This window comes from Cynocephalus volans, chromosome 4 (assembly GCF_027409185.1).
Source record: "Cynocephalus volans isolate mCynVol1 chromosome 4, mCynVol1.pri, whole genome shotgun sequence".
Lineage (NCBI taxonomy): Eukaryota > Metazoa > Chordata > Mammalia > Dermoptera > Cynocephalidae > Cynocephalus > Cynocephalus volans.
The window spans coordinates 163,228,066-163,246,611 of NC_084463.1; the positions used below are offsets into that span (position 1 = coordinate 163,228,066).

The 18,546-nt window shown below is 36.6% G+C and overlaps 1 protein-coding gene across 11 annotated transcripts in view; it reads left to right on the plus strand.

Moving 5' to 3' along the window:
• Positions 1 to 18,546, plus strand: part of PPP6R3 (protein phosphatase 6 regulatory subunit 3) — a 129,516-nt gene that overhangs the window by 24,091 nt on the left and 86,879 nt on the right. For 9 of the 11 annotated variants that reach the window (XM_063092367.1, XM_063092375.1, XM_063092376.1 and 6 more), the window contains one exon: positions 16,247 to 16,399. The exons of the other annotated variants lie outside the window; for them this stretch is intronic. The gene's annotated coding sequence lies outside the window, so the exon portion shown is untranslated. The remainder of the gene's footprint in view (positions 1 to 16,246; positions 16,400 to 18,546) is intronic. 11 annotated transcript variants of the gene reach the window in all.

Consider the following 18,546-nt stretch of genomic DNA (forward strand, 5'->3'; position numbering starts at 1 on the left):
TTAAGCATAAATTCTTCAAGATTCAACAATGTTGTAGCATGTGTCAGAATTTCCTTTCTTTTTAAGTCGGAATTATTTTCAATTGTATGTATATACCACATTTTGCTTATCCATTTATCCATCAATGGACACTACATTGCTTTCAGCTTTTAGCCATTGTGAATAATGTTGCTATGAACATAGATGTACAATAATCTGTTCGAGTCTCTGTTTTCAGTTCTTTTGGCTATAGACCCAGAAGTGGAATTCTGGGTCATATGGCCGTTCTGTTTTTACTTTTTTGAGGAACTGTCGTGCTGTTTTCCATAAGACTGCACCATTTTACATTCCCCCAGTAGTGTATTAGGGTTCCAGTTTGTACATACTTTTTAAGTGTTTATTCATTCACAAGCTGATAAAAGTATTCAAAGCACTGTTTGTTGCTTAAATCTTTCTGGCAGCGAAGTCCAGGGAAGAGTTTTCTTTGTAGAATTTATGAGTTCTGTGATATTATCTTTTCCTGGTTTTCTTCCTATCATTCTTGGCTTCTACCTTTTACTTTTCTTCCAGCCCACTTTCTCATTTTGTTTTTCAGTCTTTCTTATTTTCCATACTATCCCTTCGGTTATCTCTACTTTTGTGGCTGAATTACTGTGTACTGTATGTGCTAATGATGCTCGTATCACCTCTAACCCTCATGTCCTCTTGAGTTCCAATGCTTACTGGGCATTTCCACTCATACTGATTTTGCCCCCAAATCAGTTATGACCCTAGTAATGTGTTTAAATGCTAGTGAGCTGGAATCTCAGTACTGCCAAGTATTAGTTGTTTGACCTGAGCTTGTTTCCTCTCATCTAATGGGAAGGCTAACAGTTATTATGAGGATTAAATGATAGTTAATATAACATTTATATTGCAGTGTACGTGGATCATAGTTAAGATGTATAGCCATTATTACTATTATTATTTGTATGGAGAATTTCTCCCCTTTTTTGGATAAATTTCTTTTTAATTGCCACGAGATTACCTAATCAAAAGATAGTGTTATTTTTATTAATTTTGTATGTTATATCGTACTACTCTTTAAAAAGCGGGTACCCATTTACAGTGCTTCAGCAGTAAATGAATGTCCCTGTTTCCCCATATTTTTCTCCCAATATTAATTTTAATAATTTATGATTTGTTGCTGATTCACTGGATATAAAGGAATGATTTTTTCACTAAGAAAATTAATGAAAAATTAATAAAATGCTGAATGTTTTGTAGATGGTGGCTTGCGTTTTGGTGTTTTTTGAATAAGTGCCCTGTTCAGATCATTGACCATTAGGTTACTATTTCTTTGGCTCCCTTTAGGCATTGTATAAGCTTAACATTTATCCTCTGGTGTTTTAATTTTCCTTTCCCCTCCATATTTTGAAAGGACTTTCTCTTATTTTAATTCTCATACTTTATGTTATTGCTCCTCAGTTGTCTCTGCTTTATCCTTCCTTAATCCCTGTTATTGAGAAATATGCTTATAACAAGCCCCCCAAGCAAATTTTATATCAGTTAAGTTTATTGCACTATGATAACAGTTGAGTTAGTTAATTTCTTAGTGTTAGTGTCTTCAACTATAAAGGAGTTATGAAGAATAAATGAAATTTATTCAAGAAATATTTGAGTGCCTATGAAGTGCCAGACTCAAATATGTTTAAGAACTGCCTGGCATACGTTAGGTCCTCCATAAATAGTAGCAGCTGTCGTGATAGTTTCACATGTAGTATAAGCTATACTAACAATTTGGGATGTGGCACCATGGTGGAAGAAAGACGGCATTTCTGAGTTCTGGCCTAACCACTTCCAAACTGTGTTATGTGGGTCAGTTACTGTCTCTACAACACAGATTATTTGTTAAGAAAAAGAAAAGATACAACATTGTTGAGAGATTCAGATGAAAATGTGTGAATCCATTTGGTAAAGCAAGGTACAGATGCTAACGTCCTTTAAAAGCAATCTTCTTTTAACACCTTCCTTTGCAAATATAGATTACATCATTCTTTTATGCAGTTTTATTGAGATACAACTCACATACTATAGCATTCACCTACTTAAAGTGTACAGTTTTTTTTTTTTTTTTTTTTTTGTCTTTTTCGTGACCGGCACTCAGCCAGTGAGTGCACCGGCCATTTCTATATAGGATCCGAACCCGCGGCGGGAGCGCTGCTGCGCGCGCTCCCAGCGCTGCACTCTTCCGAGTGCGCCATGGGCTCGGCCCTAAAGTGTACAGTTTAATGTTTTAGTATATCACAGTGTTTTGCAACCATCATTACAGTCACTTAGAATATTTTCATTACTCCAGAAAGAAACCCTATACCCTTTAGTAGTCACTCGCCATTTCTCTCCTGTCCCCCTAGCCTTAGGCAACCACTAATGTACTTTCTGTTTCTATAGATTTGTCTATTCTAAGTATTTCATATAAATGGAGTCATAAAATACATGTTATTTTTGTAACTAGCTTATTTCTCTTAGCCATATTTTCCAGATTCATCTGTGTTGTAGCATGTATCGGTACTTCATTTCTTTCTTTTAACCAAATAATATTCATTGTATGGAGATACTGCCTTTTGTTTATTCATTTATCAGTTGATAAATATATGGGTGTTTCTAATTTTTGGCGTTTATGAATAATGCTGCTGTGAACATTAGTGTACAAATTTTTCTGTACACATACGTTTTCATTTCTCTTGCATATATATGTCTAGCAGTGGAATCATTGTGGACATACATTTTCATTTCTCTTGGATATAAATATATAGGAATGGAAGTGTTGGGTCATATGGTAGCTCTATGTTTAACCTTTTGAGAAACTGCAAGACTGTTCTCCAAAGTGGTCGTACCATTTTACGTTACCACCAGCAGTGTATGAAGATTCCGATTTCTCCACATCAGTGCCCAACACTTGTTATCGTGTGCCTTTTTGAGTATAGTCATCTAGTGGGTGTGAAGTGGTATCTCATTGTGGTTTTGATTGGCATTTCCTTGATGGCTAATGACCTTTTGACTTTTTTTTTTTTTTTTTTAATGTGCTTATTGGCCATTTGTCTCTTTGGAGAAATACCTACTCAAGTTATTTGCTCATTTTTAAGTTGAGTCTTTTATTATTGACTTGTAGGAGTTTCTTTTTTTTTTTTTTAAAAAAAGATGACCGGTAAGGGGATCTGAACCCTTGACTTGGTGTTGTCAGCACCGCGCTCACCCAGTGAGCAAACCGGCCATCCCTATATGGGATCCGAACCCGTGGCCTTGGTGTTATCAGCACCGCACTCTCCCGAGTGAGCCACAGGCCGGCCCCAGAGTTTCTTATATAGTCTCTAGACAAGTCTTTGTTAGATGTATGATTTGTAAATATTTTCTCCTGTTCCATTGGGTTATCTTTTCACTTCTTGATGGTATTATTGAAGCACAAATTTTTTAATTTGATGAAATCCAATTTATTTATTTTTTCTTTTGTCTCTATTGTTTTTGGTGTCATCTAAGAAGGCTTTGCCTAATCCAAGGCCACAAATATTTACTGTTATGTTTTCTTCTAAGAGTTTGATTACATCATTTTTAATGACTATATTTCATTCAGTAGATCAGAGAACATTAGTTCAGATAAAATCATGGTTATTTCATGCTGGGTATTTAGGTCTCATGTATTTGTGGATGACCTGGATTATTTGTTCTATGGTGTTCCCCACAGTGTCCTGTGTCTTCTATATTTAGACATTTCTCTTTTTCCTTTTATAAACTCTTTGGACATTGTTATGTATGACTTTGTACTCAGTATAAGCACCTTAGGGTAAATTCATAGAAGTGGAATAATTGGGTCAAAGGATGTGTAGATTTTAACACCTTTTGATATCTATGGGCAGAAAAATTACCTCAGTTACAGTTTTACTTTTACTGGTGGTTCCAACCAGTTTTATGTTAATAAATTTTAAAGCTTTTTTATTATGGAAAAATTTAAAAGGCAGAAATGTAGACAGACCAGTGTAATGAACTTTCAGTTACCCAGCTCCAGTAATCATATACCCAGGGCCAATCTTGTCCCACTTAGTAAGTGAGACAGGTCCCATTCCCCACTTCTCTCTTTTATTATGAGGATACTACAAAAAGTTCATGGAAAGATTCATATTATCTTTTAATTCTATTTTTTATTAACTTTCTGAAGTACCCTCATTACGATTTTAAAACTGTCAAATTATAATAAAAATGCAGAAAAGTACACATGTCATAAATACATTTTTACAAGCTGAAACCCACCTGGGAAATCAGTCCCCCAGATACTCCCTTGTGTCCACTTCTAGCAATACCTTCTCCCCAAGGGCAACCAGTATTCTGACATCTAACAGCACTAATTAGTTTTGCCCAGTTTTGTTCCTTAAATAAATATAGTGTCACAGTGTGTACTCTTGTGTCTGACTTCTTTTGGCATTATTTATGAGATTATCCATGTTATTGCATGCAGTTGTTGATTTATTTGTTCTTGTTGCTATATGAAATTTTATTGTATGAAATATTTATTGTTGATGGACATTTGGATAGATGCTAATTTTTGATTGTTATGGATAGTTCTGCTGTGAACATTCAAAGTTAGTATCCTTTGAATACATGTATGCATTTTGGGAATATACCTAGGAGTGAAATTACTAGGTCATAGGGGTATGTGTATAGTTAATATTGGAAAACTGGTGGAATCAATTAAAGTGTTTGTACCAAATTACACTTCCACTAGCAGTGTGTGAAAGTTCCCCTTACTCTGTATCCCCTCCAATTTTCCATTCTTTTTATTTTAGCCACACTGGTAGCTATGGAGTGATATCTTTTGGTAGTTTTCATTTATGCTAGTGAAGTCAAGTACATTTCATACTCTTATAGGTCATTTGGATATAATTTTTTATGAACGGTATATTTAAATTTTTTGTTCTACTTTCTGTTGTATTATCTGTTTTCTTATTGTATTAGCTCTCTATTTATTATCTCACAGTTTATGTGGGTCAGGTACTTGGGAGTGGCATGGCTGGACAGTTCTGGCTTGGGTGTGATCAGCCCTCTGAAGGCTTAGTGGAGCTAGATGATCCTTTCCAAGGTGGGCTCATTCACATGCCTGGCAGGTTAGTTCTGGCTGTTGGTGGGAGACCTCAGGTCCTTTTCTTGTGGTCTTATTGTCAGGAATGCCTGAATGTCCAGTTCTTAGGACATGGTGACTGACTCCCCACCGAGAGAGTGATTCAAGAGAAGGAAAACCAAGTGGAAGCTATTATTTTTATGACTTAGCCTCAGAAGTCACATAGCATCTACTTTTGCCATGTTCTGTTTGTTAGGAGAGAGTCACTCAAGGCCCATCTTACATTTAAGGGGAGGGGAAGGGAGGAGTGTCAAAGAATTTGTGGATCTTTTTAAAAACCAACATATGGTAGGATTCTTTTATTCTGGATGTGACTTTTTCGTCAGATATATGTATTGTGAATATCTTTGCCTATTACACTGTGAGTTGTCATTGTGTCTTTTTTTTTTTTTTTTTTAAGATGACCGATAAGGGGATCTTAACCCTTGACTTGGTGTTGTCAGCACCACGCTCACCCAAGTGAGCTAACCGGCCATCTCTATATGGGATCCAAACCTGTGGCCTTGGTGTTATCAGCACCACACTCTCCCAAGTGAGCCACGGGCCGGCCCTCATTGTGTCTTTTGAGGGAGAGAAGTTCTATTAATTTTTTCCTTTATGGTCAGCCCTGCCCATATTATTTTGAAGAAAATCCCAAAATAATTCTTTTGTTTCTTCTGTAAATATGTCAGTATATATCTTTCAAAAGTAAGGGACTCTTTTCTTTTAACCGTAACAAACACAAAAGTATCATGTCTGAAAAAAACAAAAACTCATGACAATTGCTTGATATTATCCAATACCTAGTCAGAGTTGAAATTTCCAGTTGTCTCAAATATAAAACTTTTGTACTGTTTTCTTATTTTGGCAAATCAGGATCCAAATAAAACGTACCCATTTAAAAAATCTGTAGGTTCCCCATTTATTGCTCTACCCCCCTTGCCATCTGTTTGTGGGAGACCTGGATTGATTGTCTTATAGTGATCCCCACAGTGTTCTGTGACCTCTATTTTCTGTACACTGGTAGTTGGATCTTGAGGAAGTTTCTCTGTTTTGGGGGTAAACTGCCTTGTACTCTCACTTTAAAATTTTTGTCTTAAACTGGTGTTGCTTCTTTGGTTGTCTCTGGAGGCTGAATGTGGAGCCCAGTTGAAAATTTTTCAGGGCTTCCAACCTAAGTCACATTGAAATTCATTCAGATCAGAGTTGTTCTATACTTAAAATGTGATGACGTTCATTTTGGAATGCACTTTCTACCCATCCCTTTTTTGTGTGTTTGCAAAGCCACATGACAGTGAATTTTCTGTTTTCTGTTGAATGACAGCACTCTGACTGTGAGCCTTGTCATCTTGAGTGTACCCATACCCTGAACTCTGTGGGACTCTCTACATTATCAGTTGTATAGAGGAAGAAGGAAGAAGAGCCTCCAGCTAAGGAGACTGAAAAATGACCAGTGGGGAAGCAAGTAGAGTGTGATATCAAAGAAGCCAAGTGAGGAAAATGTTCCAATAAGGAGAGTCTGCTAGTGGACTGTATTGAATGCTGCTGAGAGTGAGGTTAAGATGAGGACAGAAGAGTTTCATTTGGATTTAGCCCCATCTGGAGGTCATCGGTGACTTGAAAGAGCAGTCAGTTGAGTGGGATAGATAGATACCAGATTGGAAGGAAGTTGAAGAGGGACTGTTATCAAACAAAGGGCTCATTTTCTTACTTTTAAATAACCACTACAAATCATCGAGAAGACCAGCCCAATAGAACAATGGACACAGGATATGAACAGACAGTTGGCAGAAAAGTGGAGTATAAATGGCTCTCAAATGTACAAACAATGCTCAGCCTCACTTAGAAGAGGAAATAAGTTGCTGACCACAGTGTGGGGAAACAGGCATGAACACATTGCTGGTGGGAATGTAGTTAGGTATTGACCTCCACTATGGAGAGTCATTTGGCAGTATGCATCTAATTAGAAGTGCACATTCTTTTATCCAGCAGTTCTACCTCTGGGAACTCTGGCATTTTTTGTATTAACAAAAATTGAAAACTAAATGGTCACCAGTGGTGGCTTGGTTAAATCAATGGTAAAACAAAGGAAAGTCTATACCAAGTAAAGCATTGTATTCTCCAAGAAAATAGATTTTTTTTTTTCTATCATGCTATTAATCAGGGTTTTTTCCAGTGGACTCTGTCTTGTTTTATATATGTACTGGGTTATGCATTACAGGAAAGGAGGGTATGGCATATCTTATGAGCTTTCTACATTAATTCACACTCCACTTTATCTTATTGCACTTAAAAATAACCATAACTGGTATAAAGACAGAGTAAAATTTTACTTAGTTTGAATTAACGACAAAGTAAGCAAGCCTGTAACTCTTATTTGAGAACCCTGAATGTAGTAGTGGGGGGTTATACAATAGCTGTCTGATGTAGGAGAAAAACTTTCTTGGTCAGCTATTTGTGAGAGAAGGAGACAGTTCAAACCTACGTGAGCTGTCTATTCTCATGCACCTGCATGCACCTGGCTCTACTGACCTTTCTGCAGTTTGGCCTTCTTTGGAGATAGCAACATGTTTACTTGGACTGAAGCAAAAATGAAAAACTAGGCACACCACACAAACCAAGTCAGTCTCCCAGCAGAGTACATTGATATAGTACAATTTAAAATTCTCTGTCACTGAGACTCTATACTTTGAGATCTTTTTAAATTTACTTAATTTTTTAAAGAGTTTGAGACTGGTATTTATTGATTTTTTTCCCCCTTCATTTCTTTGAGTATCCTGGTTTCACTTATATTTGATATTTTATACTTCTTTACTTCTTAGATCCGTAGGAATTAAGAATTTGGGGATTTAACGAGCCTTAAGTAACCATTTAGTCTAAACCTCATTTTACAGATAAGTGAACAAGCTCAAAGGGATGAAGTGACATGCCCAGATATTGACTGAACTGAATCTATGTGTCATCCCCATTAAGTTTGGTAATATGGAGAGGGTAAAATGATACCCTTGTGGCATCGGGTCGAGGTATGTACTATAATTTTAAGGGGAGTGTGGCTTTAATTACATTGCCACTGTTCTGATGAATATTTATGTGCTGCAGTAGTTCTTTTAGAATCATAGAGACATCTAGTTGAGCTCTTTTACATTTTTTGATTGAGAAAGTTGAGACCTAGAGATGTGATCTTAATTCATCCAAGATTATAAACCATAAACATTTATTCTGTGCTTAGTTTTAATATGAGTCAGAGAAGTGCTGTCCAGGAGAACTTCATATGATGGTGTTCTTTACCTAAGCTGTCGGTGTGCCTCTTTAAATAGTTAAAATTAAAGTTTAAAATTCACCTCCTTAGCCTTGCTAGCCACATATCAGGTGTGGGTAGTAGCTACTGAATTGGACAGCTCAGGTCTAGAGCCCTTACGTTTTTTTTTTTTTTTTTTTTTTATCTTTGGGAGCTTTAGAATTGTTAGAGGTGGAGACCGAAGCATATGAGTATGACTAGAATTGCCAAGTAAAAATTAGAAGGTTTGTGTTCAAAAGTAGAAGGAAAAACTTAACTCTTGGAGTCTTAGAGCTATGGCAGTGCTACAACTCGTTGTGGCCTGGGCCATTTCTTTTTTCATGTTTCATCCATTTTTTTAGGATAATAGTAGAAACCTACATGAAGTGGGTTTTTTGTTTGTTTTTTGGTTTTTTGTGCCATGTCTTAGGTATCTTGTTTTGCCAATTAAAAATGCCATCCTTGGGCTTGAGTTTTCAGTGAATACGTTCATTCAGTTTCATGGTGCTCAGCATATTTTTCGATCTTTGTACTTAAAATTAAAAAAAAATTTTTTTAGCTGTAAATTAACAAATTGTAGTTGTATATGTATATATCTGTAGGGTACAAATATATCTGTAGGTTAGGATTTATTAATACAATGTGGAATGATTAAATCAAGCTAATTAACATATTTATCACCTCAAACACTTACCATTTTTTGTGGTGAGAATATTTGAAATTTACTCTAAGCGATTTTCAAATGTATAGTGCATTATTTACTGTATCACCATGCTGTGCGTGTATCTTAAAGAAAAAATTATTTCTCCTGTCTAATTGAGGCTTTGTATCCTTTGACCATCGTCTCTTCAACCTTTCCTTTCCCCGCAAAACAATCTCTATAGTTTTATCTCACATTTAATCACTTGGTTGCCAGGACGCCATACAGAAAGTTTTGGTGTCTTTCTTGCTTTGGTACTCTGGATGATGGAAGTTTTAGCTTTTACATGAAATTAAGTTTGAGTGTATATCTTGGTTGAACCAACTAAGTATAGCGTGGTGATTGGGATCATATAGTCTTTTGTACTATTGATCTGTGTCCTTACCGACTGTTATCACAGGCCGAGGAGTTCTCTGGGTTTTACTTTGGATGCTGATTTACTAATTTATGACTTGGCTCCATTTTATTAGTGACTTAGGTTGGGTCCGCTTCGTGTATGCCTGCAGTGATTTGAGTGTCCATTAGGGTGCATAGACAGACGGTGATGTAATCAGATCAGTGCCAAAGTTTTTCCTTAAAGTACTTCACATACATGATTTTGCTTTTACAAGGTGGTAGTTTGGATTTACCTTGTGTGTTTTGAACGTCACACAGTAGTCTTTTTGCATTCTTGGTAGGGTGATTTTTAATTAATGGTTTTAGAAGCCTTGGTATTCTTGCCTTGGCTTTTATGAAAATGATTGGTGTTTCAGAAACTAGCTGATGGAGTTACCTATATATAATTTTTTTTGTTGTTGGAAGATGCCTCTGAAGACATGGAAGTTATATTATTTATCTAGGTTATTTCTCTCACAATTATGCGTGTTTGTGAAATTATTTTTTTATGATTTTTGTATTCAAAATTTTGTGGATGATTTTTAAACTCACAGTGTGCTAGGCATTGAAGATAAAATGATGAACAAAGTATCATAGAGATGGGTTATCTTCCTGTCTCATTGTCTGCCATCTCTTTAAACTTGGATATTTTGGAGAACATGTCTGAGGACACTTGCAGCAATGGGATTGCTGAGATCTGCATCAAGATGACACTGACTGAGGTGGTCTCCCTTAGGATTTCTGATTCTGGTATGAAGTAGAGTTCCTTGCTTTTGTGTGTTCAGGCTTTGGACTATCACCTGTCTGTAATTGAGATTGCATTTTTAGTTGTGTATGATATATGAAGAAAAGGCTTCTTGCTTGTTAAATAATAGCTATGGCATCCTCTTGTGAATTCGTATCAGCAGAAACATTGTATTGTATATAAAATGTATATGACAGCATAGGGAGGAGATTTTTTTCTCTAAAGTGAGTTTTTTTTGTTTTTAAATAAATTCATTGTTCATATAGGATGGTTTGGAGCAATTCCTTTCTTAATTATGCTGAACTATAAAATAGGGATAATAACTAATAATAGCGTTGAAAAACACTTTACAGTGCCAACGCAAAGGGTTTGTAAGGGTGGCTGTTCGTTCCTGCTATTCTCAAGTTTTGTGATTAAGCAAGTGCATTTAGATGCTGTTTGGTTGAGAATCTGTTCTTTTGCTGTTTTAGGGTAAACCAGTCCTTATTCTTAACTGATATTTTTATAAATGTGTTGCATTTGCATTTTCTTCATTGGCCTTAATCAGAGTCAGTAGTGATTTGTGATATGAGTTAGACTGTATGGCTGTTGAGAAAAATGGCATTTTTCTCATTTAAAGAATGATTGGCAAAAATATAAAAATTAAAGTATATTTTCTTTTTTCCCTCTGTCTTGATTCCTTTTTGGGGAGGAGGCTCTGGATCCATTTCCTCTGAGTGAATAATGTAATGATAGCAACTACGAAAATAAATATATTATTGATCATCAAATCCTATTTTTCCTCCTTTGGCTTCCATGATAGTGCAGTATTGCTTCCACTGTTTTTAAATAGCCTTGCTCTAACCATGCCCCCTTCTCATTTTGTCCTTTAATTATGATGTAAGAACTACAGTTTCCTAGAAATTAAATCTTGGGGAGAGTTCCCTATTTTTCAGCTTCTATGTTCTTTGGGGGAAACCTTTCACCATCCTCATAGATTCCACCATCATCTGTATGTCTAATTTTCAAAACAATCATCTCTTTCTGGCTTAGTTAGCTTTTTTTCTGTGGTCTCATGTCATAGTTTGTCTGGATACCATCAGTTAAATTCTTTCAAGGTCAGGATCGGGAACTCCATGTCTTCATTTCCTAAATAATGCTTGTCTAACTTCTCCTTCACCATCAACACTTGCTCAGTTCCCATAGCCTTAAAACTCCTTCCCAGTCCATCATTCTCCTTAAAATTTATTTAAAAAAAAATTTTTTTTTAAGTCAAAGTTTTATGTTCATAGTTTAGAGTCAACTAGTGCTAGAATAGAATCAACTAGTGCTAGAAGGTTAGGTAAGAAAAACAGCAGTCCTTAACCATCCCACCTCTTTTTCCCCTTTCCTAAAGGCAGCTATAATACTTTGGACACATTTAGCCATTTAAAAAAAATACTCTCTCTCTCTCTCTCTCTCTCTCTCTCTCTCTCTGTCTATCTATCTATCTCTATCTGTCTCTGTCTCTGTCTCTATCTCTCTATCTCTATCTCCATATGTCTGAAGTGCGTATTTGGATTGCTTCCATGTTTTAGCTGTTGTAAATGCTGCTGCAGACATGTGTGTACAAATCTGTCTTTGAGACCTTGCTTTCAGTTCTTTTGAATATAGACCCAGAAGTAAGATTTATGGGTCATATGGTGAAATTCTACTTTTAATTTTTTTGAGGAACCATCATACTGTAACATTCCACAGTGGCTTTGCCATTTTACATTCCCTCCAACAGTGCACGAGGGTTCTAATTTCTCCATATTCTTGTCTACACTTGTTATTTTTTTTTTTCGATGGTAACCATCCTAATGGGTGTGAGGTGGTTGTTTCATTATCTTTTTGTTTTCTATTTTGCTCTGAAGAAATCTGAAGCTAATCAGATTTTGATCCTTTGTGGAAGACCTGTGCTCTTCTTCGTGCACAGGGTCAAGAAATTTTACAGTGATGTTCCTTGGTGTGGGTCATTTTCAGGGACTTTTTTGGGGACTTGTTTCTCTGATTTCCTCCCTTCCGTTTTCTGTTCTCTTCTTTTAGAAACCTTCTTACTTGGATGTTGGATGTTCCATTTTGGTCTTTCAATTTTCTTTCCTATTTTCTAATTTTTTTCCCTCTACTTTTTCTTCTATCCTTTCTATTCAGTTTTAAATTTCTGCTGTAAAATTTCTAATTTCCAAGAGTTCTTTTTATTCTCTGTATCCTTTTAAGTAGTGTTCTTTTTGTTGTTGTTGTTGTTTTAATGGATGCATTATTTTCTTATCTTTCTGGAGACATCAGCTATTATTTTTTATATTCTTTATTTGTGTAGTCTTTTTCCTCCAACTTGCATTTTTCAGTTTGTTTTGCTACTTTTCATGATAGAGGTTTCCTAGAGGTGTCTGAAAGTCATTGCTTTTCTTTCTTTCTTTTCTTTTTTTTTTTTTTTTGGTGGCTGGCTAGTAGGGGATTCGAACCCGTGACCTTGGTGTTACCAGCATCATGCTCATTCATATTTAAAAATCAGGGATGTACAACACATAGAGTTGAATCATATGAAATTGGCATTTTTTCCTAGCTTTATCCACTGTAGAGCGTCAGTATCTATGAATATACTTAGCTTTTAGATCTTCATTTCTCAATAACATCTTACACTAAAAGGAACCAGGACTTGGAGAAATGGCTGATTTCAGCGCTGGGTCAGAGAATGCACAAGATGAACACAGAACATGTTGTTATGTGAGGAAATAAGGAAGTGATGAAAAAACATGAAAAGCATGCAAGAGCCAGCTTGAAGGGGTTCCTACTGGCCACATCTGGGACAGTTTGAACATCAAAATGAATAATGATGTTAATGAATAAAGTAAGAATCTGTGAGTGCATACTGATAATGAATTAAGAAGAGAGAGAATTAGTGGAGAGAAAGGAACATAACTTACTAAAGTTAGAATGTCAACTAATAAATGCTGGAAGAACCGTAGAGCTAAAAAGTCCCCCATCATTTTATAACTATCAGAGTATCAATAGATTCAGACAAGAATTGCTAGGGGGCACAAAAACTGTTGGGTGAATGTTCTAAGAACATAGTCCCTAAGTAGTAATTAATTACTATGGGAAAATGGTCACTTTACAGTGAAGAAATCTGGCAGATATCATCTTAACCAAGTGATCAAAATGATTACCAATAATGGGACACATTGACATCATCTTGTCTCTTTTTGTGTGATGCTCTAGGAAACGTAAAGTTTCATTTATGTAGTTTTCCTGCCAGAAATGCATAACTTGTATTCTTCAAAGATGTCAGTGAAATGAAAGATGAAAAATGCTAAAGAACTGTTTCAGATGAGAGGAAGTCAAGGAGACATGATATTAGATGTAATCCTGGGTTGAAGGGAAGGGAGAGTACCATAAAGGACATTATAAAACCATGGGCAGAATAGAAATATGAATTACATAGTCCCTATTCAACAACTAATATGTTAAATTCCTGATTTTTGGCATGTGTACTATGGTTGTGTAAGAGAATACCTTGCTCACTACAGGGTAAAGGGACCTGATGGCTGGGCAATTCTCAAATGTTTGGGTGGGTAGTGATGTATGTGGAGATGGAATGGTAAAGCAGAAGTTGGTGAATCTAGGTGAGGGCTCTGGGAGTTTCTTGTACTGCTCTTGAAACTGTTCTGCAAATTTAAAATGAAAAGTTTTTTTAAAAGGTTGGAATAAGAGTGGCTGATTGGAAGCTCTGGTCTTGGATATGGCTCATTGTGAATTTGTAGCAGATTGATTAGTTGTACTCCCTTTGTTGGGGATCCCCCAGAGTATTTTCAGCTCTTTTTTCCTCAAGATCAGCCAGCTCACTCAAAAGACAGTTTTAGTCTTCAGTGTGGAGAGTAAACGTCTTGCCTCTTGGCTGGAAATAAAGGATCCTAGCAAAGGAATCTGTCAGAGGGTGGTCAAGGTATGACGTGTGTCACAGGCAAGTGGGTACCTGTGTCTCAACATTCATTCTATAGTTCACAAAGTCCCTCTGTTTTCAGCGTGGCGATCTAATTCCCAGCTGTCTGTGCTGGGGTATCCCGGTTCAGAGACCTAATGTTTTACCCTGTGGTCATCGGCCAATGTAGGAAGGGATAGAAGAGGGTGAGATTTAGGGATCTAAGTCATTAAATAACTTTGAGTCAATATTCTTTCTGTTCCCTTCCAGCACCCGTCCAGTTTTGTGGTCTCCTTCTGGTCCTTATAGATTGTACCTTAAAAAAAAAGTAAAAGTAGAAACATTCCTCCAGTCTTCCTACTGTAGTTTTAGAGGCATTTCAGCATATGTTCATTATACACTATTTACCCAGGATTCCCCGTACTGTACCTGCACATCATTCCATTCTCTTTTCCATCTTTTGATCTTGTTTCTCATATTCTTCTGCTTTTGGATAACCAGATCTTATTAACATCAATAATATAGACCCAGTTTTTCCCCTAAATAAGTCTAAGTGAAAAAACTATGAGCAATTAAACAAAGACCGTTTCCCAGAAAAGTGGATTTATGTCTTAGCATACTTATTACAATTCAGGTAAGCACCTGGATTCACAAAGCTGTGAACACATTTGGTAGTTGTTTTTTCTTTTGCTGTCACTGGATGAGGGAGTGCGAGCCATGCTGGTGGTAAAACTCTGCTGGGAACCTGAGATTGGATCAGCCTGCAAATGGGTAAAGAGTGATTTTATGGGTGGTGTGAGGAATGATTTCAAATTGGCTTTGAGGATCCTGGAATCACTAGAATTTAAATGCCAAATTTTGTGTACTTTGGGGGAGTACATAACTTTGTCAGATTCTTCAAGGACTCTGCAATGACTATGATGGGATTTACCTACCTATGACATTTACTAATGCCGTTTCTACACTAATGCGTCAAGCTTGTTATGTCTAAGGACTCTGGCAGCACGTAGTGGCACATGGTCTGTTCTTACAAGCACAACTGTAGATGATCAACTATACCTTTTCAAGTGTGTGTTCAGAAAGCACCGGTAAAATGTTTTATTTTTAGAATTAAACATGCTTCTTTTCATTTTCACCTAGGTTTGTTTTTTGTTGACTCATTTTGTTTTAACAGGTGTTCTGCAGTGTTTCTGTTTATTATCTTACTTGAGGGAAAATGTTGACCTGAGATCACAATGTAGTGTGAGTTTAATGAAAGAAAGGGATCAGTTGAACAGCATGTTTTGAAGATTCTTTATAGACTGCGCTCTTATAGGATTTCTAATAAGTAGAGTGTCCACAGTTTGAGTCTTTTTCTGCAATATTATATTATATATGAAGTACCTTGGAAGACAGTTGATATTCCTTTCATGTGCAGCATTTGCTTAATTGACATTATGACTGAATTTGGCTACAGCTAGTACTTCAGTTACCTTAATGTTCTACTCACAGTTCTCGATAAAAGTTATAATTGTTAAAGGTATCACATGGGCTATCTGGGCACATTTAGAGGAAGGTGCTTTTAAACTTTTAGTATTTTTTTTCTTTTTTTTTTGTGACCCGTAAGGGGATCGCAACCCTTGGCTTGGTGTCGCCCACACCGCGCTCAGCCACTGAGTGCACCGGCCATCCCTATATAGGATCCGAACCCGCGGCTTGAGCGCCGCTGCGCTCCCAGTGCCTCACTCTCCCGAGTGAGCCACGGGGTCGGCCCATAAACTTTTAATATTTTAAAGTTTGGTGTCTTTGTAGTCGACCCTAGTTGGATAAGAATATCATTGATGTTTCCATAAGATAAAGGTAAGAATATGTATTTTTCTTCTTTACTCACTGATACTGCTAATGGCATCTATATTTATTTCTGGGTTATTGTTTAGTGTAGGATAAAAACTGAGGTAGAGAAATGACAGTGCTGTTTTTCTTGTGTTCACATAGAAAAATTTTAGTTTACTAGAACTTTTAAATTCTCTGAGGTATAGTTCTGTGTGAATCAAGACCTTGAACCAGTATCTTCTAATGGCAGCTTGTCTCAGACCAAAAAAGAACATATGTGATTACCTGCTCTTTTTTTTTTTTTTTAATAGGAGAGCTTCTGTTTCATATCCATATCCCACTTTATTCCTGCTAATCTGCTAATGCAGTAAATTTGAAGAAAACTATTGCCAGGATTACCTGTAATGGGCAAGGAGCCACAGAGAAGAGAACATTTCTTTTAATTTTTGAACTTGGTTTGAAAGGTAAGACCCTTAAGATTATCAGGTGTTTCCTTCCGAGAGTCCCATCAAGGAAAGCCGTGTTCTGCCATGAGATCCTGGAGTCTAGGTAAACCAGGTTGAGATCAGTCTCTTTGAGCTAGGTACAGTATGGTTGTGTGGTACTGTGATATTTTTAGGAAGTAGAAACCTTTATAGTCTGCTTTGGTATATCTCAGAATGTGCAGAACTCAGGGGATTCTGTTTCCAGGGGCTATTGAGCTGGGCACCAAGGACCAGCCAGGCCTACCAAGCTGAAGTCTTTCTCTACAAGGAAAGACTGCTAGTAGAGACCTGTGACCCAGGCTGCTGCTTGTAGGTCCCTTATCCCTGTGTGTCAGTGATGGTTTTGTTTTTGTTTTATACTAGCCAAATCCACTGGTCTCCTTTTGAGTCCTAACTGCTATCGCTTTGGAACTCTTTACTGGAACTTTTTATTGCAGATCTGAGATTGACTTTGCACATTTGACTTTTGGCTCAGTTGGCACTTAATAGGAAGTGGCACATTGGCCTTTTTGGGAAAATGCAAACACACTTAATCGAATTTCATTTGCTCCATTGTATCTCTAGGAGAGGATGGACACAAACCATTTAATCATTTACCTTTCTGAACTGGTGCTAGCTCTAAGACTTGAAATTTTAGCCACTTTTTCCTGTGTTTCCTTTTCATCCTGATGATCAATCAATTATTTTCACTGCTATCAAGCTGTGTCAGGCTTTGTTACCTCAGGAGATAGTGTAGGTCTGCTGTGAGGGTCTCTGCTTCTAATCCCCAGGTGAATCTTTCCTAGGCATCTTAAATACTGCTTTGCAAATGACCTTTCTCCACTTCCAGCCCCTCAAGAATGATCCTGCTCAGCTTTTGGAGGCTCCCCCTTGTGCTTATACAGACTGTCCAACTCCTTGCCCCAATATTCAGATTCTTTTATAAATCTTATGATTTCTCCAGCCATACCTCCGTATCATTCTCCTGAATGAATCCTATGTGGAGAATTCCCTCCATGTATTCATTCACCTCTTGGATCCTTATCTCATGTGGTTTTATTATTGTTCTGTGTATTTGATATCACATCTTCCAGGGGTCATCTTTCTTCCTACCTTTTTTGTCAAACCTTTCTGGCTTGTTTCAGTTCCTTTGTGGTCACTCCTTTGTGAACTCATTAAATTATTTTAGAATTGTTTTTTTCTCTAACTAGATTTTAAGTATAGTGATAGTGAGCAAGAAGTTTTGACTTCTACATTATATCATTAGTACTTTTTACATAGTAGGTGTCATTAATTGTTTGGTGGTAGAAGCTAACGTTTCAGAGGCATTTCTCAGTATATTTTTGAAACTCTCTTTCTCCCTGCCTCCCTCCTTTTTGTTTTATTTTTTCTTTGTTAGCAGAGTTTCTTAGCTTTGGCAGCTTATAGAACAATTCCTTACCTTTAGCTACTCCTCCTTTTTGCTTCTTTTACTCGTATCTGCTCATCAGCATGCTGTACCACACTAGGACGGGTGAACACTTCTCTTAAGAAATTACCAGAAGTCTCTAGGAGTCCTAGAATTAATGCCAGGTGGTTAAGAAGGATTCCTAGAGAAGAACAGCACTGTAGGTTAGGGTACTTCACATGAGGGAGCATCAAACTAAACTTTTATTGCAAAGGACCAGATAGTAAATATTTTAGGTTTTGTGGGCCAAGAGGCCAAGAAAAAGGATATTATGAAGGTATTTATAGAACAAAAGAGAAAAAAAAAAGTTCACAAACTTTGTTATTGATGAGATTCAGAATATAATAATTGAGTTCAACATTCTGTAATACAGATCTATCTACTAATGAGAAGAGTGGAATTTCTTTTTCTTTTTTCTGGCTGGCCTGTACAGGGATTGAACTCCAGACAGAATTCTTTTTCTAGGGGGATAACATTTCACGTAATTGGTGTTCAAAGTTAGAATTGCTCTCTCATCAAAATCTATTGCAAATGTATATCTAATCTATTAATATTAATCTGTAATGAGATTTTACATATTTTATCTTTGAAATGTATTTTTTATACAGATAGGTAAGTACTGCCATATTCTTTTAATTGATCCCCAAGGATATGACTTGAGTATACTTGGAAGGCATATATAGAGTTCTGTTAGATTCTT